General features: G+C 41.4%; 1 long non-coding RNA gene across 1 annotated transcript in view; it reads right to left on the bottom strand.

The window, feature by feature from the left end:
• LOC141729175 (uncharacterized) overlaps positions 1-20423 on the bottom strand; it is a 37921-nt gene extending 17498 nt beyond the window's left edge. The window contains exon 1 of the long non-coding RNA XR_012580471.1: positions 20063-20423. This is a non-coding gene — a long non-coding RNA (uncharacterized LOC141729175). The remainder of the gene's footprint in view (positions 1-20062) is intronic.
• Between the last annotated feature and the right edge of the window lie 6276 nt (positions 20424-26699).

Here is a 26699-nt window from a genome sequence, read left to right as displayed (position 1 = left end):
AGAATAAAGGTGATGCATATGTCCTCAGCTCGGGATTTCCCTCTGTGTTTCTCTGCTGGCAAAGCAACGCAGCATGACCCCACTGCTTGCACATGCTGGTTACCACTTGTAGTTAGTATTTCCTCCTTCAAAACCACCCTAAGAGAGGCAGAAGGTGGTGAAAATGAGTCTGACGAGGACTGAATGCACCCTTGCACATTTGCTAATTTCTGAAACAGGCTGCTGAGAAGTGCCAAGTTTATCAAGGGCACGTGGAGCAGGTGAGGGGCAACATGCTCCGAATGACTTGGAGGACAGTGTGGAGATGGGAAAACTTTAGCCCTTCTCAGCTTGTTGCAGAGACAAAACTACCTTTGGCCCTTTCACAGACTCAGCTGATCTCAAATATAATGGAGGCACAGATCTCCTTCTCTCAGGGTCAAGGAGCAAAGTAGACGGCACTGTCTGAGCAAGTAACTAAACAAAAATCAACTGAAACAAAGACAGGCATTTAGATGAGAAGAAGAAGAAAGAGTTGTGTAAAAGCAATGACATTTCTAATGGAACAAAAAGCATATTAGCTGAAAGCCAAGTATTGGATCCAGGGATAAGATTTGAATCATCCCCTTGGAACTGTTCCACCCTTAATAAAACATTAACTATTCACTGAGAGAGAGCACACGTGTGTGATGAATCAGTAGCCTGGTGGGTCTTCTTGTGAGAGGTTAGACTTCCTGAGCAACAGTCACTCTTCTAGTAAATGTTAATTGTTTATCCAAAGTGGAACAACTTCAAAAGGAGAGGTTGAGGTCCTCCTGACTGCCTCCACCTTGGGCAAGGCAGTGATAGAAGAAGTGGACCAATTCCTTAACTGCTCCACCATTCAGTAAAGGTGACACTCAAAAACCTCTTAATTTGTTTCCCAAAAACCGGAAATATTTTGGGGTTTGGTCAGAAAAAAGCCCAGAAACCAGAATCTCCCTCAGTACCATCTGACTTGGATTTAGCCTTGCATTTTTCAGCTGCAGAGCAGCCGCAGTGTTGACCCAGGGGAAAGAGCCCTTTCCAGGCCCAACTCTCACTGATCACCCCAGCCTTGTAACTGCAACTACAGACCTGCCAGAGGAGTTGTGCTCTTGTTCAAAAATAAGCTGACTAGATACCACACAGAGACAATGTGATTTCTACATGCACTGCCAAAAGCAGCCCCTCTGACAGTAGCCAGGAATGGCTCCTCTGTAACAGCCAGCCACCTGTCTTGGGCTTTGTCATGCTCAAGAACAGTAGTAAATCTGTTTTAATGAAACAGTATTTAAAACCATAAATGAGCTAGTCACACTTACCTATATTCACTGGTCACAATCAGCTCTTAGCCAGTATGTTTCCAAATCTTATTTATGCTTGACATCAACTATTTCCCAGAGGATCAATTCCTGCTAGCAGGCTGAATGCTTGAAAGCAGTATTTTCCAGTCATTTTGAAATCAAGGAGTAATCTACCACTGTGGGGGAAGAGAGGCCACTATCCTAGTATTATTTTTTTGAAGTTGCATACTTTCTCTTGAGCATTGCCAGTGAGAAAAGCCACTTTCCCATTGCTATGACCAGAAGGCAGGGTGTTTTTTAGCCATCATGTCTCCTTTCCTCTTCCTATGTGTTACGAATCAATCAGGGCCTGCAAATCACAGGCTGCACAAGACTGCTGTATGGCAAATATTGCCTGTCATTGTTTACTTGCCCTTCTGTCTGGGGAAAGCAGATGTTTTGCTCAGTCTGCAATGGGACTGCACTGCTGATCCTTATTTACACCTCAAGAAGCAATGTACACACATGGAAAGAGGGATCTGCCTTGTCATGCACATAGTGGGTGGCAGAAGCCCCAGTGCTGAGGCATTTTCAAGACAGAGGAAATGCAGCTGAGCAGAGGGACAAGAAGGAAGCAAGAGTGACAGCACCTGTCTTGTGGGATCTCTGGCAGTAGCCTGTGTCTCTCAGGTCCTGACAGCAAAGGACCTGGACCTGAGAGACACAGGCTACTGCCAGAGATCCCACAAGATGCTTGGCTTCCAACGCATAGGATGGTCTTGGAGTCCTGTTTTCTCCTACAGAGATCCCTTGTTGCCTCCTGCTACTGGCATGAGAAGGAAACTGGTTCTCTTAGCACACCAAGAAAATTCCTTTACACTTGGACATTACTTCTTGGTTTGTAACTCAAACTTTATGAGCTCAAAGGGGAAAACTGCATTGAAACAGTTGGGATAAGAGTGTGAGGATCACAGGTTCTAAGGAGCAGGCAATATAACCATGCAAACTGTTGGCAGATCAAGATGAAAAGCACTAGATGGATTGTTTTCCTGACACTGTGGAGCTCTTCCCTTTTCACTGAGCGGTGCCAACGTCAGCTGGGTGCTTTTCATTCCTTTCCAATTCAGACAACTCAACTGTGTGAGCCATCCAAGTGGATGGCTGAGCTAGATCAAATACAGGGCATGCTTTGCTAAATTAAATAAGAAGTTAGTAGAAAAAAAGATTACACCAAGCCCTAGGAATTGCCTGGCACATCTCTGCTAGACAGAAAGCAGCAGGAACTTCCACATGAATAATCCTCATGTTAGAAGGCCTGCCACTAGTTCTGAGTGAATTAAATCTGGGCAGCAGAAGCAGAGAAGATACACCAGATTGAAGTATCTTGAGACTTCATGTCTTCCTAGAAAAAAAATTCATTCCTTTAGTTATTTCTTCTTAAGGGAAAGATAGATGGGCTTAAAATGAAGGGGGCATTTTTAAAATCTTGCTGGACATGAACAGACAAAATAGCTCCAATGTGGAGCAGAACCACAGAATACTTGAGGTTGAAAGGGGCCTCTGGAACCCTCCTGCTCAAGCAGAGCCACATGGGGCTAGCTGCCCATGACCATGTACAGATGACTTTTGAGCATCTCCAAAGATGGAGATCCACATCTCTAAGCACCCTGTGCCAGTGTTTGTGAGCAAGAAAAAAAAAAAAAAGCCAAAACAAAAACAACCTAAAAACCCTTTTTTCTTGATGTTCAAGGAACATTCTGCTGAGGTTTATTTGAGAACTAAAAATGCTAGCAGTAAGAATGACGTACCATTGTGAATTTCCTTGAATATCCCTGGATTTCAGAGCCAATCTTGGAACACTTGCACAAGTTGCCTAGAAACCACCAGTCCAGCCACACCACCAAGTGTAGGCTGGGCCTGTATGGTACAGCAGATATTTTAATTTATCTATTATAAACGCATACTACCTGTCACCAAATCATATGAATGAGAACAGAAATTATACCCATACCCCAAATATACGTCATTATAGACATGTCCTATTATCATGTATGCAGAAAACCACATTTTACATATAGTCATATGTATATGAGACATACAGACATTGACATGCATCCTTCTCTACCTCTCTCAACCACATTGGAAACCATGGCAGTTAGTTCCACCAAAGCAAGAAACCTCTCTTACAGGAAATGGAGCAGACTTAGTAGTCTGGCTTTCAGGCCCTTCTATAAAATTACACATAAATTACACAAAAAAAATCTCTTCATGGTTGAAGAAAAAAGTTATATTTGTAATTGCAAGAGATTGAACTGCTGTAAAAAAAAAGAATGATCAAATCAAATCTAAAGCATCATAGTAAAGTGAATATAATGTATTTATGACACCCCAGGAAACCTGTTATTACAATGAAGAAAAATAAAAACATTCCAGGTTCCTTGCAAGCCAACTGCTAAAATCATTAAAGCTTCCTGGAATAATAGTGTATTCCCTCATGCCTTAGCTAGACCTGTCAACAACAGGAGCCCTGAGAAATCTGCCATGCTTGCTGGTTACTGCTCTCCTCCTTGTGGTTGTTCAATCATGTCATGATGCTCATCTCAAGGGCAGAGCACAGCTGTCTGACTTCCTCTGGAGCCTACCAGGACCATTCCTGGAATGACCCCACAGCTGCAGCCGATGTGCTATAGGAGAAGGCTACGTGGGACATCTGGGACTCTCCACAGGACTTGGCCATCCCACCCTGCCTCCTCCTTCTCTTGAGACATACCCATTTCTTCTCTTCCTCAATATCCCCTCCTCCCTCTTCTGGAGCACCCTTTGCATTTATTTATTGTCACTGCATTTCCTGCACAGCTTGCATCTCCTTTATCTCCTGTTCATTCATAACAACCCAATCACCTCCCCCAGAGAGGAGCAGCCCTGCTCAGAGGGAATGGAGCAGCACAAGCAAACTGGGCACAGCTGGCTCATCTTCAGCTGCTGTCAATCAGCACTCCCAGGCGCTTCTCAGCTGCTCACCTTTCCACCCACTCTGCCCCAGCCTGTAGTACTGCCTGGGGTTGTTGGGACCCAAGGGCAGGATGCAGCACTTGACGTTTTCGAACCTCATAAAATTGTCCTCATTGATCCAGCCTGTCCAGTTCCCTCTGCAGAGCCTTCCTGCCCTCCCAGCAGATCAGCACACCTGCTCAACTTTGGGTCATCTGTGAACTGACTGAAGGGACACTTGATCCCCTCTTCTCTCAACCAGTCTCCTAAACAGGCCAAAGTCTGCCCTCTAGAAGTCCAGGACAGAATTTCTGCTGAGGCCCTTCTTGCTTCTCTGTGGATCAAAACTCTATCATTTTGTTATTGCTGTGCTCAAGAGGCCTCCAAACACTACAAGTTCTTCACTATTCACAAACATCAAGTCCAGTGAGTACCCCCCCTAGCTGGCTCCTTCACCAGCTGTGTCAGGAGTTGTCAGCCACACACTCCAGGAACCTTCCTAGGCTGTGTCCTCTGCTGTGTTGTATTTCCAGCAGACTTCTGGTCAGCTGAAGTCCCTCCCAGGGGCCGGTGACTGGGAGACTTCTCCCAGCTGCTTGTGAAATATTTCAGCTACCTCTTTGCCACACAGACTCCCACCAGGATACCTGCCTTGTTGCCTTCTGATTCTAACCCATAAACACTCAACTCTATCCTCACCATCATTAAGCTCTAGACAAGCAACTCTCCCTAACTGGAGAGGGCTACCTCTCCCTAACTTATAGGGCTACCCTGTTGTCATTACATTGCAAGAGTTCTACATTGAGAGAGTTTTGTACCTCCCTGATGTTTATTGTAGGCAGCTCCTCCAGGCACTAAGTCATCCTCACAGCAGCCAACTGACTCCAGTTCCCCTCACACAACCAATCCACTCTTTTATAACACTCTTCTTATTTGCTACAGCTGTGGCCTGTTAACATCAGGCCTGCTCCTAATCCTTAATGATTGGCTCAGCTGCAACTCTTTAGGGGGTAAGATTACCTTCTATACTGCCTTTATTTACCTATGTTCTATCCCCCTACACTACCCCATCATCTCCCCTTCTTTACCTGCCCCTTCTGAAGTGTTTCTAGCTATCCATTGCAGCATTCCACTTGGAGGAGCCTTCCCCTAATGTCTCTGTGATGGTAACTGTATTAGTTTTCCTGCTCCTTCTGTGCGCTGCCCTCTGTGTGCACTGGTGTAGATCTACCTCAGCTGGGCTTTTGATCCCACCCACCATCTTTTTGGAAGGAAGCAGCCCTAATTCCCAATGACCTACATTACAGTTGTTAGTAAACAATCAATCACAGGGATAGTGCATTGCTTTTGGGGTAAAGCTACTCCCTGTATTACTTTTTTTCTCTGCTTAGGGGGGAAAAGCAATCATAACTAGCTTTTCCATAGGCCTCATGGTTATTTAACTGATACTAAGAGGATGAGGACACAGTGGTGATGCATTATCATTCTGAAGCACAAGCCATGGATGAAGCTATGAAAGAACAGTGATTCCAACATTGCAAACACCATTTGGAATAGCTTGGATCCATGGCTAAATTTAAGCTTAAAAGACAACTCTTACCTCTACAGTGAGCTAAGCCACATGAAGACAAGGGAATCTTTATTCTTGGAACAACAACTGCTGAACCAGACTAAGACACTCAGAGGTAAAATACTGTCATCTGCATAATTTTTTGCTTTTCAGACTTCCTCCCAGATCATCTAGTTCTAGAGAATAAAAAAGGCTGCATACAGCTTTGCCTGTCCATAGTGGAACAATGAAAAGGTCCTAGAAATGAGGGCTCTTGTCCAATGGTTTGAAAACCTAGCAGCAATGCCTGAGCAAATTTGCCTTGTAATCCATTTCAATTGTTTGGCTTTGCTCAAATAATTTTGAAGGATAAGAACTAAATTTTTGGTTACATTTTTGTAATATTACAAATCAAGTAGTTACATAAGTGTAGAGTGAAAAAACACTAGAAATTATGTGCCATTTGAGAATTTACAGATCTTTAGTTTTTCTGTCAGGATAGGATCATATTTTTATGAAAGCTCTTCACAGTCTAAGCACTTAGATTATATACATAATTAAAGCTGTAGTACATCTGTATTGACCGTAAGCAACCACAGCGTGCAAGCAAAGTGCAAACATATGGTAAGAGACAGAATAGAAAAAGAAAGAAAATCTTCTGCTACAAATAAGAAACTTGTTGCAGGAAAACACTTAACCTGTCCACCAACAAAGCCCTTTAGTATGTGCTACATACAGAACCATATCGAACCAGAGCTACAGACACACACCTCCTTTCACAGGCAGATATAAAATTCTTTACTTATTACTTCCAGACAGGTTTTAGACACTGACAGGCAAAGCACCACTGGGTTGTTTGGACATCTAAAAGAAGAGCACGTTGCTGTCACCTGAGTGGCTCAGTTCAGCTCTGCTCACCCAGGCAGCCCAGGAAAAAGCAGCTCTTTCTTTCTCTCATTCAGAAATCTCTACTCAAAATTTCTGCAACACAAAGAACTAAGATCCAACCTGCAAAAACAGGAGCAAAAAGAAACTGTTTCCATGAAGCCTTAGCAGGATCTACAGTCACAGCTGGTAAAGACTTTTGCTAATGGGAAACAGCAGAGGGAACTGATTTAACAAGTAAATTAAGTATTTTCTACACCTTGTATATGCAGGTCTCTTACCCTCAGGCATACTGTCAATGAATGCAACTGCAGCTCCCTCATCACAGCCCTGCATTCAATACCACTTTTGTCAGGGGAAAAGTGTCAGGGCTTTCAGGCAAACTGTAATAGCAGGCCATTGCTTGCAGGCCCTGAGTCTAATTATTGGCAAAACAGCACTTGAAGATTTAGCTTTAGTTTGCACTGTGCTTGTTCTCTGGCCATTAGCAAGTATTTAAATAGAATTAATTGGCTACTTGCAAGGTCATCTCAGTAATTTTTGAGACAAAGCCTAGTGAGTTCTCACACATGCAGGGTTAGTGGTACACAGAGCCCAACCTGCCAGCAATGAAGTGTGCAGTACACAGCCTCAGTGACACAGCTAACTATTTCAGTCCTCAGATTAGTGACCCTTTTTCTATGCAGAACTACACATAGGCAGAACCTGTGTATAGTTATCCCAACCCCTCTATATTTAGGGCTCAAACCATTGAGAGAAATGGTAACAAGAATGAGCAAGGTGAGGGAAGGCTGGAGAGAAAGGAATTTAATTTTGCCAATAGTGACAAACTGATCTCTTTCCCCCCTCCACCCAAACCCACGCATTTACCTTTGAAGGTACGCATGGTTCAGCAACATAGCCATATCCTAAGAGATTCCCTTTTAAAATCACTCGAATAGTCCCATTCTAAGGGCAGCATTTCCCTCAGGTACATGCTTCTTTGTCAGGAGAGAGCTTAAACTCCATGTTTCTTTTGTGGTTAGCAGCTGCATTAAACAATTAAATTAGCAATGTATATTTTACAATTAGGAATCTATTGTGCTTCAGCCAGTTCTTAATTAAGAGCCAATGTGCAGTTTGATTGTATAGTTTGCATAATTAACACAGCACAGATTTAAATCCTATCTTTGCTCAGGAAGTTGCAACAGCCTGCAAATCAACAGCTATCTACTGTAGATCATGAGCTTCTCAAACCATTTATTAAATTGTTGGCAGAAAATTTACCAAAAAAAGACAGGGGAAAAAATCATGAAAAAACCCCCAAGAATAGGCATGGAAGTCTTATAAATGTTCACACAGTTCTAATAATACTACAGCAAAATGACAGATGTGACATATTTAAACTGAATTCTGAACACCAAATTGTTTGTGTGTGTCCTAGGAGATAAGCTGTAGCTTGAAGTAGCTGACTCAAAATGGATAATCAGAGTTATGATATATTGACAATTAGAACTAAGAAAAAAAGCCATGCCTTATTGCTGACTTATGCTTTTTTTTCAGAACTAGAATAGGCATTAGAGTTTCATGTTAAAACTGGATTGGTACATTAAAAGTAGTGTACTATGGGAAAATTGCTCTAACTGTACCTGTAGTAGGCTCTGAAATAGCCATTACCATGCAGAAAGCAGATGTCAGTATTACTGGGAAAATGTCAACATGCTGCTCTGGAGACACTGTATGAAATATCAGAAATGATTTAAAGAAGAAAATGTTTTCTCACTGCATCCATCTGTGGATACATTCAGATATTTTTTTTTCCCTGAATGCAATAATAGAACTGCAGAAGATCAAGACAACACAGGACATGCAATGAAGATCTATCAAATCATTAAATACACAGAGAAAATAAACAGGGAATGATCATTCCCTTTTCCTTGATACAGAAGAAACAGGTAGTTAATCAGGTTATCAAGCAGCAGGCTTAAAACCAACAAAAGAAAATACATTTTCAACCTTTGCTAAAGGTCCAAAGTACATCTTGATCAAAACCTAAACTAATCAGAGCTACAGAGCATTATTCTTGTATCTATTCTAAACATAGTAGCTTATATTCAAATTATGGTTCACAATTTCCAAACCTGTAAAGGTTCTTAAAGGTGCCTTCAGGCACTCTGCAAAATTTCATTTATCTCTTCCCCTGATTTTTATTACTGCCCATTTCTGAATATGGGGTATCTGGCTATATGGACCACTATGGAGAGCTCTTGTGCACTAATTAGCCCTGGTGTAGGCATAGCTCAGCTATAAACAACATTCTTAGCAGTAGAACTTACCCTGGGGTGGAGAAGAAAAAGAAGCCAGGTTAATGTAAGGACCCTGAAGCTGCATCTTCAGCAGAGTGCCTCTCATAACAGTGCTGGTGAAAGTATTTTGTAAGCTATTTCATAAGCTTTGTTGATGTTTCCATGATCATGGAGAATATGAGAAAGATACAAGTTGATTTGTGCTGGCACCAGGACATTCAGAGACCTACAAGTCTGTACTTGGCTTAATACAGAGTTCACCCAAAATCAGAACAGAGACAGCATTATGTACTTCTAATTGGTCATAAGCAACATTTCATATGTGGAACTCAGCATTCCCAAACTGTTTGATCAGACTTTAAAAGAGATGAGGCTGAAATAAAAATCCACTGAATCCATTTGTTCTGCAGAAAAAGGCAGTAAATTATCTTAATTAATGTTGTCATTGTGAGTTCTTTGCCGAAGTCCCTTAAATAAGTAAGCAATTTAGCTAGTTCCCAAAATCAGGGATGATTTCACACGAGAATCAGAACTGAAAAGTTCCATCACCAAAATCTGTGTTGTCATAACCTGCTATCACAACAGTCTGGTTTTGTCTGCAAGCTCCCTGTGCAACTGGGTGTTTGCACATGCATGTGTGAGAGAAATGACTGATCTGGAGCTTGCACGTGTGCCTTGTTCTCCAGGAAATTTACGTCAAAATAGGAGACTTCCGTGGGGAACTCTCCAGGATTATTTGAAAGGAAAACTAAAGAGCCTCTCTCGAGACCTTTTATGAAGTCCTTCATTTAAAATATCTTATTTGGTTATCAGTAGATAACCAAAAGATCTTTTAAGATGACATGGCTTCATCTGAAAGAGCTTGGTAATCAAAGGAATAAAACACAGTTTTTTCATTTAATTAGTTCTGTCAGCTGCAAACAGATTCCACATCTGGTTGGTTTTCAAAAACAAGCACAGCAACAAAATGCGAAAAACAATGTATCAATTTAAAAATACCAAGAAACAAGGTAAGGAGCACTTGAGTGCTAAGCACTGCCATATGCAATATGGTGTGGGGGTTTACAGAGATTTACATGGCATCTGCTGGTCTCAGGAGTGCAATATCAAGGAAAGGTTGTCTGAGTGCTGCCTGGTACAGAAGGCAGCAGTCAGAGGCTGTGTTCTCAGGCATTCTCATGACTACTGTCCTGACCTCATTCTTTTGGCTTTCTTAATTTTACAAGTTTTTGCATTTGGTGGGCTAGCAGAAAGCAAATATCATTGGAAATCCTTGTGAAAAGTTGTACCAGAGGTGCTTCCCCATCCTAGAGAGCAAGACCTAGGCTCTGAAGGAGCAAGGAAGCTTGAGCAGCTTTGAGATAAATTAGAGCCCAAGAAAGAAAAATATATGGGGTTTTTTAGGTAAGCCTTTCTTTTTGAAATGTTTTATTTCTTAAAAAAAAAAATCTTCCCACCTTCCTCCTTATAGAGGAGGAAATAAAATATGGCAGTACAATTTCCATATAGACAATGAGAAAAATGCAGTGATGCTGCTGTATTTAGAGTGAGTGGAGGAGATAGCCCACACTTCAAGTACAACAGAAGAAGGCACCACCACATGCACCAGAGAGAGATGGTAAATACAGTAATGGTGAGGTGGAATTGGATACAGGCCAGTGCCTCCTACAGGTGTCACTCAGACATCCCCTCTCCCAGCATGACTCCTGGCATGGCCTAGCCCTCACTGGGGACTTTTCCCCTGGGATCCATGGGTTTCATCCCCCTGCTGCTGCTGTACTGCAAAGGAGACTTTGCTGCTTGTGCCATGCCAGGGCATTTCATTTCCTGACCTCTTGGTTCATAGAACTGTTCCCACCAACCTTAAACAAGACTGATTCTGTATTCAGTGCATAGCTATGAAAAGCAAAACTTCCTTATCTTGGGAATTACCACAATTATATGGTGAGCAGGAGATCTTGGCTGCTGGCTAGAATTCCCAGCCTATGCAGAGTTCCTTTTGAGTATGAATTACTTGCAATGAGCACCAGAAAAGTGCCATAGCAAGCAGCAGAATGACTGTGTCATTGAGCCTGACAGGTACTGTTTATTCCTAAACTAGTTTTATTTTTCAGACTCCAGGCTGGATTTCTGCCCTGTATTTTTTCCCATCCAGCAGGATGTACTGCTCCTGCTGACAGTGGTTATGCCCACGCATGGAAAAACAGTTGCACCAAGCTGAAAAGCGGCAGCACTTCTCCAGCACTTGCTTACGTAGACTTTGCTTGTGTTTTTGGCCAGAACTATCACTTTAAATGGTGCACATTTTAATTCTTTACTAGAAAGGACAGGATGAAGTGGAAACTCAGTCTGACTATTCTACCACAAAGCAACTGATGGAAGCTTCCTACTTTCTTGGTTTAGCTCATGCAGTAACAACCTCTACAACCACCACCTCATCCCTTTCGCAGACTCTCACAGTAGGCTTCCAGACACCTCAAATAATGTTTTTTCATGTTTTCTAAACTCCTTTTTTGAAGGTTAATAATTTGTTCACTTCAGAATGTCATGCTTACTTACCCTCCAACTGCTCAGCAGAGACCTGAGAGCCTCAGCAGAGTGCAGCTCTCTGCTGGGACTCTCCTTGCTACTGCAACTCAGCTGGGACAGTTTTAAAAGAAAGATAGAAAGGACCAAAAAAATGCTCCAGAAGCCAGTAAAATTATCAGGCCCTAAAAGAAAGTATCCTGTAAAGAGGAGAACCCGTTTCTGTGTGGGTAATGGCATGGGAAAGTTAGGGGGGAGTTTCTGAAGGAAGGAGGAGCTTGATGGTACAGGTAAATGGCAGGCTGAGTATTTAGAAGTGTGTGGTTTCTGTCCTCAGCTTTTGGTGTCTTCATCTAATCTTAAAATGTGGCTATCACCTCAAGGAACAGTAAAGCAGGAGTCAAAATCAAGCTCCAGCTGTAACAAGATGGCAAATGTGGCTGCCATCAACCTGAAAGGCAGGTCCTCCTGTTATTTTAGCTAATAATCCATGGCTGGTTGATATAAACACATAAATAAATCAGTAGGCTTTTCCAGCAGCGGTGGTTAGGGTGGGCTGCCCTGCCTTTGGGACCATGTGAGCAGTGATGCTGCTGCTGCACCAGGGTCTGGGTATCTCCCCTGCTGCAGCTGTCACTGGCTCTGTCCTCACCATGCCTGGCTGGTGGCAGCAGCTCTGCCAGGGTCCAGGAGCCAGGCAGGGCCAGTGCCTGTGGATTTGCCACGGGAACCTGCCTGTGGGCTCCTGGGAGGCTGCACAGAGGAGGGGGCTATATTTAATTACACACACTGGCTGAAGCTAAGGTTCAGTTACCTGTGTGTGCAGGGGTTTAAGTTAGCTCACAGCCATCCCAGCACGTGGGCAAACCCAGGCAGAGAGCCTCCAGCGTGGTGCTGTCCTGCCACTTGCAGACTGCTGCAGCTGGAGCTGCAGTTCTGCAATTTTTCTTGCATATGACTTCTTCCATGAGTTAGGCAAGGCTGAATCAATACAACTTTTTTCTTTTGTATTTCAAGGATTATTTACACAACCAAAAGCAAATAAATCTCATCAAGAGGAATCTTATTGCAAAGGGTGAAATCTTTGACTTGTTCAGAGCAGTAAATTCCATGGAACTAAGCCAATATAGGCCAGCTGAGTTTCTGTCCCTTCATATTTAAAGATGCAGGTAAAGACCTGGTCCAGAGCTTTATGATACAAAGATGCCTTATAATAAAAACAGACCAACTCCATACAAATGTTCCCAATATTGAACTTATTTTCATAGTAGACATTAAGGAGAGAGTAGCACAATATTGGGATTTGAGAAACTTTTATGAGAATTAGACCAAGGAAAAAAATCAGCAAACAACCATTAATGTCCAGGGCTATTTTCAAAACCTCTTTTTCAGTTTTCTCTTCCCTCCTTTTTACAAATGTGAGAACAGTTAACCGCTCAGGAAGAACACTCTATAAATTTGGAAACTTAAAGAACTCCCCTTTTAGACTCAGCCCACATTAAAACAAAGAGTTAGATTTTTTTTTTAAATCTAGTGAAGAATAAACATAATATTTTGTGTGACAAAATACAAAACAGGCTTTCCACCCCACATTTCAGTCAGCTGAGATTTTAAATAGCTCTTAAAAAGTGTCATGTAACAACCAGGCTGGCAGTACTGCTGTGCAAAAGGGAAGTCTTTCTGACTTTTTACACAGCATAGCAAGTAAAGAAACCCAGCCCACCAGAGACCAGATCTTACATCCCCTCTGTGGGATGAAAGGACTTTGTTACAGCTACAAGCAGTCTGCACAGTAGTGATCCTGTCAGACAGGGTAAGCCTAATCAGAAATGTCTTCTCCCGTCCAGCCAGCAAGGCTCCCCATCCAGCCAGGGAGACTTTGCCTCATGGGAAAGAATGTCTATGAAACTTGGCATCAGCCTGGTCAGAAGCTTGTGACTCAGCTCCATTTCTCAACTCTCCTAGCAGCTTGGATAATGCCCTGCCTCCTTCTCCATCTTCCTGTGGTACCACCTCCAGATTTCTGACGCTGAGCCCTTCTGGTCTGAGTTTTTTGTGCATTCATTTCAAAACCCATCTACTTTTTGATGGAGTGACACACTCGCCATCATAATATCTTCAGGGGAAAAAGCAAGCCTGAGTTCAAACAGCCCAGCCTTGACCATTAATAGCTGCACCAAATGCAGTAAGAGCACAGATACTGTGCAGTCTCCAAGTATTTTTAAACGTGCCTAGAAAAGCAGAAGAGACCAGCATCTCCTTCCTACAAAAAGGCATCTGGTAGCTCAGACAGCAAGTGTCTTAGGCTTTTGTCTAAATGTGTTCATGGATAAAGAAGCAACAAGGTGCCTGCCATGCTACAGACACTATCCATAGTGTTGTCCATGCCTGAGAAGCTCTTCAGGCACAAAATTCTCTGCAAGGTTGGAGAAATGCTTCTCAAACCAACAGACATTTTGCCTAGTATAGTGTTTGCCCAGGGCAGTGTTAATAACAGCAGGGGTTTTGTGAGTGTTATTTAAGTTTGTTGTGTTAGAATGTGTTGGGTTGATGAAGAGCAGAGGAACAAAAAGAAGTTTTAAAATTATGAAAACAAACAAACCAACAAAAACTGAAAAGTATCTCCGTGTCTCTGATCTGCACAAATTTTTTTCTGCCTAAGCACAGCATGGAGTGATTTTTTGTTCGCATGTCTGAATATCTTCTTAACAACCAGAAGAATGTTGTGGCTGGATGAAAACATCTTTTTTGACCAGTTAATTCCATGAGTAACATAATCACAAATGTCCTGTATCCACACATAAACTAGTTTGCTCTTACCTATACATCTGTTGTATATTGGGAAGCTGAAAAAACCAGACCCATGGTCTGGATGTAAATCAAACATCTTTACAAATCTAAGCACTCTGTCCCTATTAAAATTCAACAGGAGTGATATATCAAAAACTTTGCAGATTGCTGTGAAAATTTAGCTTCAGGGAAGTTGACCTCTTTTATAGACACAAGGAGGATTTTTCACTAAAACCTCACTTGAATGTTATTATTACAACTGAAAATCTTCCCATATTCCCAGGAGATGAATGCATTGCATGTTATCCCAGAGAAAAAATTGCAGGACAAACTTGACAAATCCAGACAACATTAAAAGTAAGCGGATGACGATTTTTCTGCTGGGAGAAATCCAGCAAGTTCTAGACTTGTTTACTAGCCCCAGACCAGAACAGCTCATCAAACTGCAGTACTTAAAACCAGAGCTGAAGCTCTAATATTTAAAAGTGTTTTGGAAACAGTCTGTGTACACTGAAAACATTGGACTGGATTCAAAAGTAGCATTTGAGACTGCCATCTCGTAATTAAAACAATGTACTCCTAGATGCTTGCTTCAATTGATACCTTAAGCATATCTTGAATTTGTTTAGAGAGATAGAAAACTTTCCTCGTAATTAATTTTCACTTATTTGAATGTCTAAACAATTTCACAGGCTCTTGTTTCCTCCTGATTAATTTGACTTATAAATGCTGAAGATTGGGGTACAGTTTATGTTAATGTCTTCCAGATTTTTGGCTGCATGATTCTATAAATTCTGTGCTGATACTGAATGGAAATTTCAGTGTTTGAATCACTTTAATTTGGTGAAATTTTTAATAGAAGCTTGTGGAGAGGAAAAGAAATATCCCCACCTTATTTAAAGGTGTTGAAGATTTTTACAATGACTTTCCTTTAAAAGCCAACATCCCAGTTTCCTATAGAAAATGCAGAGTTTCAAAACTTTTAAAGGAAATTCATAAAGGAATATCAAATGGCTTTCATTGAACCTAAACTTTTAAAGAATATTCTACTGGTAAGGAAAATATAATTGAAAATAAAATTAATGTGAAGTTATATATTCATAAAGTCTGTATGCAATGGCTTTAGAGACACTGATGACCATCTGACACCATGTGTGTAGGACCTCAGGCAAGCCACCATGTTTTCCACTGTTGCAAAGTAACTCAGTGTGTTATGAAAAGTAAACAGATTTATTCCAAAAAATACTTATATTGTCCTTGGTGCTGTCTTAGAAGCGGCTCATCAGTGATGTAATTTTTACCTCTCATGTGTGATACAATATTGTTTGTTCATTTCTTTTCTATTTCAGGGTCTTTTTGGGCACTGTTGAAAAGAAGTACTATGGCATTTTTCTACAGTAGAAGTAAAGAAAAAATAATTATAATTTAAAACTAATTTGACTGAGGGCTTCTTGCTGTTCTGAGACTATCACAGTGGCTGAATAGAGTGATCTGGAAAAATCCTGACATTATTCTAGAGACTGTGTCCAGAGCCAGGGATAGCCATGCTTTCAGAAACAGCCTCTGTCTGCAGAACTGGGTAGACACCACACTGGAAATCATCAGCTACAAGGTCTAGCTGGGGTTCATGACAGATAAGCAACATTCACCTTTCAAATCTACAGCAAGAAAAGCTGGAAAGCTTTGAAGAAAGGCTATGAATGAGACATTGTTAAAATCAGTAGCAGTTTTCTACATACATTCTGGTAATTTAGGTTTTGAAAAATCTTGAGAGGGTAAAAGGGAAAGGCAAGAAGACACAGGACTTGAGAGCAGAAGAGAATGTAATTTACTGAAAAGCTTAATAAAGTGAAAAAAAAAATTATTTAAAAAAGAGAAAATGTTCTATGAACTGCAAAATTCCTGATCCATAAATTCATATCAATATTTGGTGTAAAGGGGTTTGATGTAAACAAAACTTGAGGAAAACTCTCCCCAGTTTGGTGTCTCTTCTGACTCCACTGAAGCGTGCCACAGGTGCCCTGTAAATACCTTCCCACAGCCATGTGCTGCCCATAGTGTGTGGCAGTTGAGGTCTCCCTTCTCTGAGTCTCTCTCCTCTGCTCAGGCCAATTTTTCATCAAGCCTGCAAGAAGTCTCTTCTTTGAGATTTCTACATTCTTTCAGACTTGTTTGAAATCAGGAAACAATTCCAAATGTGTTGGATAAGAGAAGGTAGTGGGCAAAAGAAGATCACAACTCTTATCACTGCAGGATCCAGACACAAAGCAAGGCTCACTTGATGACCATGTGGACATGTGTATACCTTCACTAAGAACAGGTACTAAGAGTGCTCTTTAATCTGAAAAAAGCACAACATCTTTTTAACCTGAAAACTTGGCCAAATTCAAGGCAGAAAGGTTAACAAGTGAATGCAATAATTTGTCATGTGAGCAAGTCACTGAAGAGGTTATTCTACATCTCTCTCATATTCAACACTAGATGCTGATTTGAAAAAGACTTATTTTACCCAAAGTGGATGAAATATGATGGTATAATAAAGATGGGGCAGCCAGTGGACCCTAAGGTCTTAAGATCTGTGAACCATTCTGCATTAGTTATGGATGCTGTCATGCAGTAGGTTGGTGTTAGCAAGAACTCTGTGAGTAGTCCCAAAAGCTGGGTTGGGTGGGCATGCTGTGAGCATGGGCCATCAAACAGCAGAGACTGCAAACTCTCCAAAACTATTTTCTTTGCAGCAGCAGACCAAGAACCACCCTGCTTGGGCTCTTTACTAAAAATCCCTATAATCCATCAATTACATGTGTAAGCACAGCTCACAGTATGCCACTGGAAGTGATTGCTATTCCTATCCATAAATGCTGCCTTCCACTTTTTGTTCTGGAGTGCTGTGGCCCTTCACAAGTGCTCAGCAGTGTGATGAGGCAGGTGAGAGCTGTAAGCACCAGACACAGCAAAGCTGTGTGGCAGCCTGTGCCAGGCATGGTGCAGGATCACCCTGTGTCCTCAAACAAGTGCTGCCTTAGCAGGAACTCTGGGAAAGTAAGCACATTTGGAGCGTTCTGGCTATTTCAGACAACACTTGCCCCTTTTTAAGAAGCTGTGAGTCTGCAAAGTGTTCAAGACCTCATTCTGGGCTGTTGCTAGACATGGTGCCTGATTCCCATTGCCCACTCTGCCTGGGAACACTTCTGAGATTCCAACTCAGATGGACAAGTTCCAGCCTCCAAGGCTCCATCTTCTCCATCACATGCCTTCTCAAGGATCCAATGAATCCTGACCTTACTTGGCTTGGGAGCATTTACTGCAGCAGACACAAACAGAGTTGCTGTAAGTGGAACACTTCCTCTGGGAGTGTGTCCTCCCTCCATGCTGAGTCTCAGGGGCCAGGCTCAGTCACTGCTGGCTTGGGCAGGCTGACAGCAAGGAGTGTCCCACCACAGCCATCCACAGAGCAGGGCTGGGGGGGAACCTCGTGCTCTGTAGTGACAGCACTGCAGCAAAATGCATCTGGCAGAAGGAGACAACTTGCAAAAAACTAAGGTGAGAAGAATTGAGTGTTGGCAACCTTAACAAGCTGGATTTCCAAAATGGACTGGAAGGATTTGGCAGAACTCAAATTACATTTTTAAACAGTTACTGTAAGTGTAAATGTTATTTTATCCACCCCCTTGAACTGATCATCCTGGCCAGCCACCAGGCAACCACACCCAAGCTGTTACTTTTACAGCTGCAGAGATGGGGGTCAAGATTGTCTATATTCTGTGTAACTCAAAACTTATTATTAAAGTAATTCATTTGCAAATAAATCATCCTTGTTATGAAGCTCCAAGTAAAAGGAATAAAATAAGAGCTTGTGAGCTTGAGATCGTTTGCTGAATGCAAATCCTCCTCCCTTTCCTGAACACATTTAAACCCTTAACAAGAATTTGGTCACCAAGGGAGCTCCTTATTTCATTAAAATCTGGGGAAGTTGACACAGGAATCATTAAAGAAAAAAAAAAACCATAACAAAAATATCCCAAAACAAATCACAAGGTTTATCAGGTAATGGCTCTTCACAGGAGAACATAAAAGGTATTGCATCACTCAAAGGTCTAACACTGAGCCAGAACATCACTGAGAACGTGATTTTTAATTAATTCAGCATTACTTCAATCAGAACATGAGAATGTGAGCCTGGTCCCAGGTGAGCCAGTATAAAGCCTCACTAACTTCAATGGAGGCAGAATCTCACTGCTGTGGAAAGTTTGAGAACAATCACATGATGCCTGAGAGGAAACAAGTGCCTGTTGTCTGTAGCCCTTTACATGATCCAGCTCTAAACACTTAGGGCTCCAGTTCAGCACTTGTTCAGCACCTCACACCAGCCTGTTCAAAAGTTTTCTTTTTCTGGTGATGCTTTTCGGGTTTTTTTAATTGTACCCTTTTTTCTTCTTACAGGGTCAGGTGTGAAAGCTGTTTCTGTATTTTTATGTATAACATACTTTTGCATGTTTTGGTATAACACATTTTCTTTTTGTTTTAAGGTAAAAATTTTAGGTTTGTTACTTCTGCAAGTCTGCACTTGGTTATTCTTCCAGTACTTTCTTCCATGATTCTGTAAGATACTGGATATTCATGAGAACCACAAGCAGATTTAATGTTAATCAAACCTGGCCTTCAAGATTCATGACATCTTTAAACAAAACAAATAAAGGAATAAGTTGTTATTAAGCATAATGTTATTTTGTGCTTGCTAAAATATCCACAAATATACATAAAGATTAGTCAGCTTTCATGTGACGAATTAAAGCCACAGGATGGCCTTTAAAGTGATACCACATCTATAAAAATATTATGCTGAAGTGGAAACAGCCAGGGACAGGCTTTTGTCTTTAGGGTATAGAGAATTCTGAAAGAAATTTCCACAGGAAATTTCCACATATTTCCCTGATTTTAAATAAGCATTCCTTATGTGCCTTCTCTGGCTCTGTATTTTAGGGCCTCTAGCACTAAAATACAGGGCCAGAGGTCCAGCCACCTACTTGCTGCTGTGGCTACAGACCACACCTTGACCAGTATCTAAGCTGAAATATTTTGTATATTTTGTTTTTATTTTCACAACTATTATATACTTAGACACACTTTTTATAATAACTACTAGAAAATAATTTATTAAGTTTGCTTACATTCTTTACTGCCTACAAAAGCATAAAGTTCTTTATGGATGTTTCTAAAAATGCTGTGATTCTTCTCAATATGTAGTTATACGGCCTGTAAAATTAAACTGATTTTTTCTACAGGAAGATTATATTTTCAGTACTTTTTCCATTCCTTTCTACTAACATTTTAACACCAAAAAATTATATTTTTATATATTTATGTTGTCAATATCTTGAAGTCATTATGTTTTCTGAATCCTAAACTAAAGAGGATTGAGTGCAAGCAGCCAATGTATTTTTGAATGCTACACATTAAGCCCCACCACTTTTTTCCTGCCTGTGGTCTACATGAGTTAGATCTTGGGTCCCTTGAGACAGCACCCAGATCTTGCAAATGCCTTTCCCAAAGGAACACTGTAAGTTCCTGCTCAGAAATATTTTAGTAGCTTACAGGAGAGAAACAATAAGCCATCTGTCACGCAAAGTCTGTGCTGTTACAGCCAAAGGGAGAACTGAATGAAAAAACCATTGTCACACAGAGCGAACGGTCAGTAATGTACAATGTGATTTTCCTCCACCTTCCCTTCTCCTTCCCTCTGTGGGACCTACCTCAGCCATCTACGGAGCACAACTGTGGCAACCACCTATGAGGAGACCATTTCCACCACCAGCTGTCCTGCCACTGAAACTCTTGCAGCACTGTCCACCCTTCATCTGGAAATTACCTCATCCTTCACCAACACAGGTCTAGCTGTGAGAGGCTTGGGATCCCGGCAGTGATGCTCCATGGTTGGGCCAGGAAATCACCTCCTTCTATGAGTCTCGGGATAAAATAATCCAGTAGTACCTGCAGAGTTGGTACTCACTGCTCCTCCCCCATTTTTAGGTCTTCAAATATGTAAAAATCAAAGTGACACAGTAATTTTGCACTTCAGAGAGTGACATGCCAGGCAAAGAACACACATGAGATTTTGTGGGGGGAAAAGTATCAATGGTCTCTTATTCACGCATCTTCCAAAAAACAGCACCACCAAAACAAAGGCACAACTGTTCCCACAGGATAAAGAGAGCATTGATAGCACTCCTAAAAACAAGCTAGTGCACTCTTGACATTCCTGTCTTGTTGAATCTTCACTAAACTGCCACAACTGCTCGATTTCAATTTGTCATGATCACCAACTAAAATTGCCATTAGAGCAAAGGAAGTGAATGCTTGGGAAACGCATGTCTCCATGCACAACCAAGAGCACCTGAGGAGGTATTAGAAGAACAGCAGGGCAAATATAAAGTAGAGATTCCAAGAAAATTATCTATTGCATCTGACTAATACTTTTTCAATAATATTACTTTTTTGGTCTTAACAGAAGTCCGTAGCACTCTGCCCAACATTTAAGTTACTGATGCACACACAAAGGCAGTATCACAAGAAGTCACATGGGAACAAGTACCAGACAGGACAAATCCTGCTGCCCAGGCAAAGTTAGAAACACAAGTGAAAAAATATTTAAACAATATTTGTTATTATATTCCTTCCTGTAATTTTGACAGGGCTCTAAATATGACGCCAAGGGGCGACACATGTGAGTGAATATCTGGGTGGTTACAGTTCTGCTAAAACAAATTATAGTTATTTTTCTAAGTTTTCAGTAAACCAAAAGAAATCATTTCATTGAGGAAGATGAAATATTTGTGGTCAAATTTGCAAAGCATTTGGAACCAAAGTAATATTTAGTTTTAAAGATTATATAAATCTTTAGTTATATTTTATGATATTTTTAAGGTGATACAGAGGCTTCTAAAACTATTACCTGTCTTCCCCCAATAGAAATAATTTGCTGTGATAAACCCTTTTTTCTAAAGCATATTAAATTTCTGCCTAGGTTCACGAAGGGATTCTGAACTAAAACATTTCACTCAACCCTTACTCTCTCAATCTTGTTTAGACTGGGATTTGTTAATCTAAAAGAAGAGCACTGGTATAGTCTTGTTGTGTTATCAGCCAACATTGTACAGAAAAATGCATGTTGTTTTCCAAAAAAATAACTGTAACAAGCACTCAGGGAAAGCACCATCACTATATGAAATATGAAGGGTGAAAAAAGAGAGATAGCTTTTTCCTAATCTACTGGAATGCTGCAAACTGAGATGTATAGGGCTGCTTTCCAAGTACTCAGAGCAAGAACACTGCCAAGTTTATCCCATGGAGGTGAAACACCCCAGCATGATAAATATGACAGTAATTTTGTTGTCTTTATTGAGAGGACTGCCTGTGAGCTTATAGAAAAATTTGTATCGGGCAACATCTATGAAGCTGTTCATTCTGCCTGCAGTTCTTAAAGCAAAATTAATTGGGTTTTCTTTACACTAAACTACAAGTAGTATATTTCCAATTTTAGCTTTCAGGGCCAGGAACAGTTTTCCATACAGTTACACTGAAGCTGCTCGGCATGAAAAATGTGAACAGAAGAAAGGATGTGTCCCTCTGAACAGATACAGTGCCAAAGAAGGGTCCAAAGAACAACACAGCAATAAAACATTTTGAAAGAAAAAATAATTTCTAAAACATGGAATTGGAGTTACTATTTAAAAATACAGCAGCAAGCTTCAACAAAGGTGAAAAATTGCAACTGATTTCAGATCCTGAAAGCTGATAAAAACATTCTGCATAGACACAGGTCATGGTCACAAGACAAATAGTGGTGACTCCTAAAGAGATGCAGAATATTAAACATCAATATTTATTAGTAGTAAATAATGTTTTGTGATTTGCCTTTATTTTAATAAACTCCAGAATATGCCTCCAAGTGGCTCTTTTTATTTAACTTGTGCATCACCTTGTACTACCTAGTATAGTTTGTACTTATAACATTTCTTTTCAATGAATGCAAAAAAAAGGGACAGATGTTTCTTATTTTGCTCTATATGCATGACAACATAGAAATCTGGCACTGAGTCATTCTTGAAGTAGATTTACCACATGTCCCAGTCACAAAACAGCAACACATAGTATAATGTTTCTGGAAAGAATCTTGCTGCAATGAAGTGGATCACAGAAAGTTTGCAATCTCTGAATTCTACCCAGAATATAAAACACCAGAAATTCCCATGATTAAGTATTTGAAACTGGAAACAATTCACAAGCCAGGATGGAGGTGAAGAGGAGGGGGTGGAAGTTAGTTGTAGCCTACAGGAAAATGCATCCCTGTTCAAAAATCACTACACACTGCTGACCACAACAAATTTTTACAATCACGCAGAACATCTTTCGCAATCTGTGAAATATATCCAGTGAACTTACTATTTGGAGAAGATGTTAATAAATTCATAAATCAAAAGGACTAGCACAAATATCCAATTTGATATGCCTTACTACACAGCTGAGAAGGCTTCCCTGCATTAATGCCACTTTAAACTAAACACATCCATTTTAGTTAAAAATCAACTGGTGGTTTCAAAAACTCCCAGTGATGAGGAATGTACTATAAAACTCGTTAGGTCACCTAGTTAACAGCCTGCTATATGCCACAGGGTGTGTGTCAAGGCCTGAGGGTTTTGTTTTCCAGGGAAGTGCTTATAATCTTCATGTTCCTTTCATCCCCCATTTCAAAAGCTGAGCAGCTTGGTCAGAATCTTTCTGGACACACACACACCTTCACTCCTGGACTAAAATTTCTCTCACACCAATGACATCCTTGCCCTGGACAGAAACCCCCAGAGCATTCCCTGAATCCACATTCCAAAAGCCCCATTAGTGCTTCTGGCCACACTGCCACTGTGGGAGTGCATGAGTAAATAAATAAAACAGAAGTATCCCTTGTCCTTTTCCCAGTTGTTGTTCATAAGCTCCAGCATGTTTCCTGCACATTCACAGACCACTTTTCCCAAGAGACAAGGAGCTGAGGAGCACACCAGCCTGTCCAGGGCAGCATGTGTGCTGACAAAACATCTGCTCCCACCTTGCTTGACCATATGGCCCTGGAAAAGTCACCCTAAGCCTTGGCAACCCATTTCGTCCCACTTTAAAGACAAAACCTGGGGATTCACAGCAGGAACAAGGACAGTGGAGTGACTTGTGCTGTCCAGGTAAGTGAGCAAGTCAGGGCAGTGTGAAGTGCTCAGGATGGCACTGCCTGGAGGGGTGCCTGGCCAACTGCTGGCACTGACTCACAGGGTGCTGCCCCACCTGTAAGGCTTCAAGAAGATGCTTCTGGTTCTTCCTTCAGGGGAAAGATCTAGCAATTAGGAGCAGGGCACCACCTGCTGGGTCTGCTCCAAGCACAGCTCTGCCCAAGAAGGAAGCTTCACCAGGTTTCACAGGCTACTGGGAAGTTTCACGTGCTGTGTCACTAAATATAAATTTTCTTCTGAACCTGATTTTGCTCTCAACCTTTCAGGAAACTCATGTTAGGAATAGGAAAGAAATTATCAAACAGTTGAAAAAAATGAGAAATATAGACAAACAGAATAGTGATAGAGGGAGAGAAAACCAGCATTTTTACATGGTTTCTGGATGATGGATCTACCACAGGGAAGCTGCCAGGCATGTTTAATTTTTCCTCTTCTTTTACACATCTTCCCTTTTGTCTTTCCCATGTAGAGTGACATCTTTTTTGTAATTTGTAATGATACCTATCTACATATTCTGTAATAATATGTACTTTTGTAGTTTGTTTTATATAAAGCTATTTTGCATATTACAGCCAAAGTCCACCAAGATACAAATGAATAGAAGCCCTTTAGACACACTTAAAATCCTCCAGACTTCCTACTACAGAAATAAAGGAAACCAGTGGTATCAACAACCAGAACAAAGCTGCAACAGGATGTAGGATGACATTTCCTAAAAGTCAACAGCCATCCTCAGGATCAGTGCAACACTTTGTCCATTCCTCATCTGTGGCAGGCTCCAGAGGAGATGGTGAGAGCAAATGCATGTCCTTGGGGCTGTTCATTATCAAACATCTGGAATGCTAATGTGAACACCTTGCATTTATTCATGCTTTGTCTTTAAAGACTTTTGCCAGCATTGCTAATAATGCTACTGCTCACAGAGCTTTTGTAAGGATTAATCTGCTGTGGTCACTAGAGTCCACTGCTCTTTACCACAGTCATGTAATAACATACTTGCTGTACTCACCAAAACAAACAAACAAAACAACAAATCATGAAAAAGAAGACAGCTTCAGTACATTAACATCTGCTTACAGAAATCCAGTGATTTTTTCCTCCCTATGTTCTGGTGATGACATGTAGCCACATGCTACAGAGTCCTAAATACCACATCTGCTCTAATCTTCATATGCCCATCATCACATCTGCCAATCTACCATTTCTTCTCTATCATGAGGGCACTTTCCGTGTAAGCTGATGTACCAAGCAGTACCTCTTCTGGCAACCCTGTGAGCACTTCTTTCCCCTGAGTATGGTTCCCCCCGTCCTCTGAGCCTCTTCCAGAGGTCTATGGAAAGACAGCAGCTTGCTGTCACTTTGTTTTCTAATTGTAACAGAGAATCCAAGCTTTGGTCTGACAAGTCCATAAGGAAAGGCTAGCTTTTTCAAATCCTCATGAGTTACTTGGTGTGCAGCACTGGTGCATAAAGAAACAGGTTGGCATTGGTCTCTAAATTAAAGTTCCCTGCCCTTCTCCCCATTTCTGTCTTATCAACATCCCTCACTACACTCCACGTATTCCTCCTCCTCACCCTTTTTTTGGCATAAAGACCATTTCTCCTCCTTCAGGGATGAAAATTGATGGCTTTTACCTGAGAGTTAGTCCTTCACTTCAGTGCTTGGTGGTAGTCTCTCTTCTTTTCCAGTCTCTTTCCCAGCCCTTCCCCAATGCCTTCAGCCCCCTCCCCAGTTTCTAAGAAACACAAGGGATTGAGAGACCACAGCCCAGCATCATCCCTGGCTCCTCTGGAAAGGAAGCAAAGCTCCTACTTCATGCAGTTCCTAAATTTAGCTGGGATGAATCTGGGATTAGACCATCAAAGAAGGGAATAAAACCAAGGCGTCTCAAGTATTAGGCTGGAGTCTTAACACCATCCGCTACACCGTGCCGGGGATCACTGCTACTCAGTGTGCAACACTAAAAATGACACTGATAAACACCAGCACTGAAATCAAAGCAAGTAGAGATCAGACCTTTAAAAAGGACAGTACTTAGCATACATTATCACTTCCACTCTACTTCTTAGTTCTCTATTTTTTTAATTTTTTTTTTTAGGGACAGTAATATTTTTATTAAGCCTGATGCTGTCAGTATAGTGCTGGAGCAATATCTAGCTTCCCATGTGTACATGCAGGAAGGTGCCACCCCCTTCCCCTCATGGTCCTGACCTGGCACCTTTACAAGGTAACTTCATGCACCAGGCTGCCATGGCATGCTGCAGTGCAATTGGACCCTGTGTTTTGCTCCATGACGGTGTTTAATTGAGTCTGTGAGCAGCTGGGCAGGTAGACAGCCCTCCATGAGTCATGGATGCTTGTGCTCAGGCAGCTATGCCTAATGGTGGTAATTGCATAACTCTGGAAAGAGCAGAGGAGCCAAGGCACACCCCTGGGTAAATGGTGCCTGATGGTATGCTTAATTATAGGTAACATGCCTGGCATGTTGTGCATGATCTCAGAAAGAGAGATGGAAAAGACCTGCTACATAACCTGACCACTACCATGGTGAAGAATGTCTCCCTTCCTGTTGGAGGCAGTGAGCCTTTCACTGCTTTCCTTTGCAGGAATAGTCCACATTATTTACCACACTCCTGCTTCTTGCTGTCTCTTATTATGTGTCATTATTTCCTGAGTCAGCCCATTTCCAGCAGCTAAGGGCTCCTTACAGACCCCACCTCCCACCTGCTTGGTGCTTTCCTGAGCACACTGACCTGTACCCATCCTTCAAAACAGGGAGTGGAGGCAGCTGTGGAGAGCCCTGACACCACAAACATTCAAATTCTTTCCCTCCTTCTACTGCCTGTGCCACTAATATCTACCCCTCTAAGGCACCTTTCACTTGTTTGCTGATTTCTTTCTGCTCTGCTGTGTGACAGATATCCTGAAGGAAAAGAATAGGAAATATAAAAGGATTGCTTTCTGTCTATTTTTTTCTTTTTCTTCTCACTGATGTTTACAAATTTTGGTGGTGCCTGCTCTGGGCTCCATAAATTTTTGCATCATCACTGGTGCAGGAAGTCCCAAACAGGACCCTGCATGCACAGTGCTAATCTCAATCACAGCCTTGTTCCCTGTT

Source organism: Zonotrichia albicollis, chromosome 5, assembly GCF_047830755.1.
Source record: "Zonotrichia albicollis isolate bZonAlb1 chromosome 5, bZonAlb1.hap1, whole genome shotgun sequence".
NCBI lineage: Eukaryota > Metazoa > Chordata > Aves > Passeriformes > Passerellidae > Zonotrichia > Zonotrichia albicollis.
This window is presented reverse-complemented; position numbering and strand designations above follow the sequence as displayed.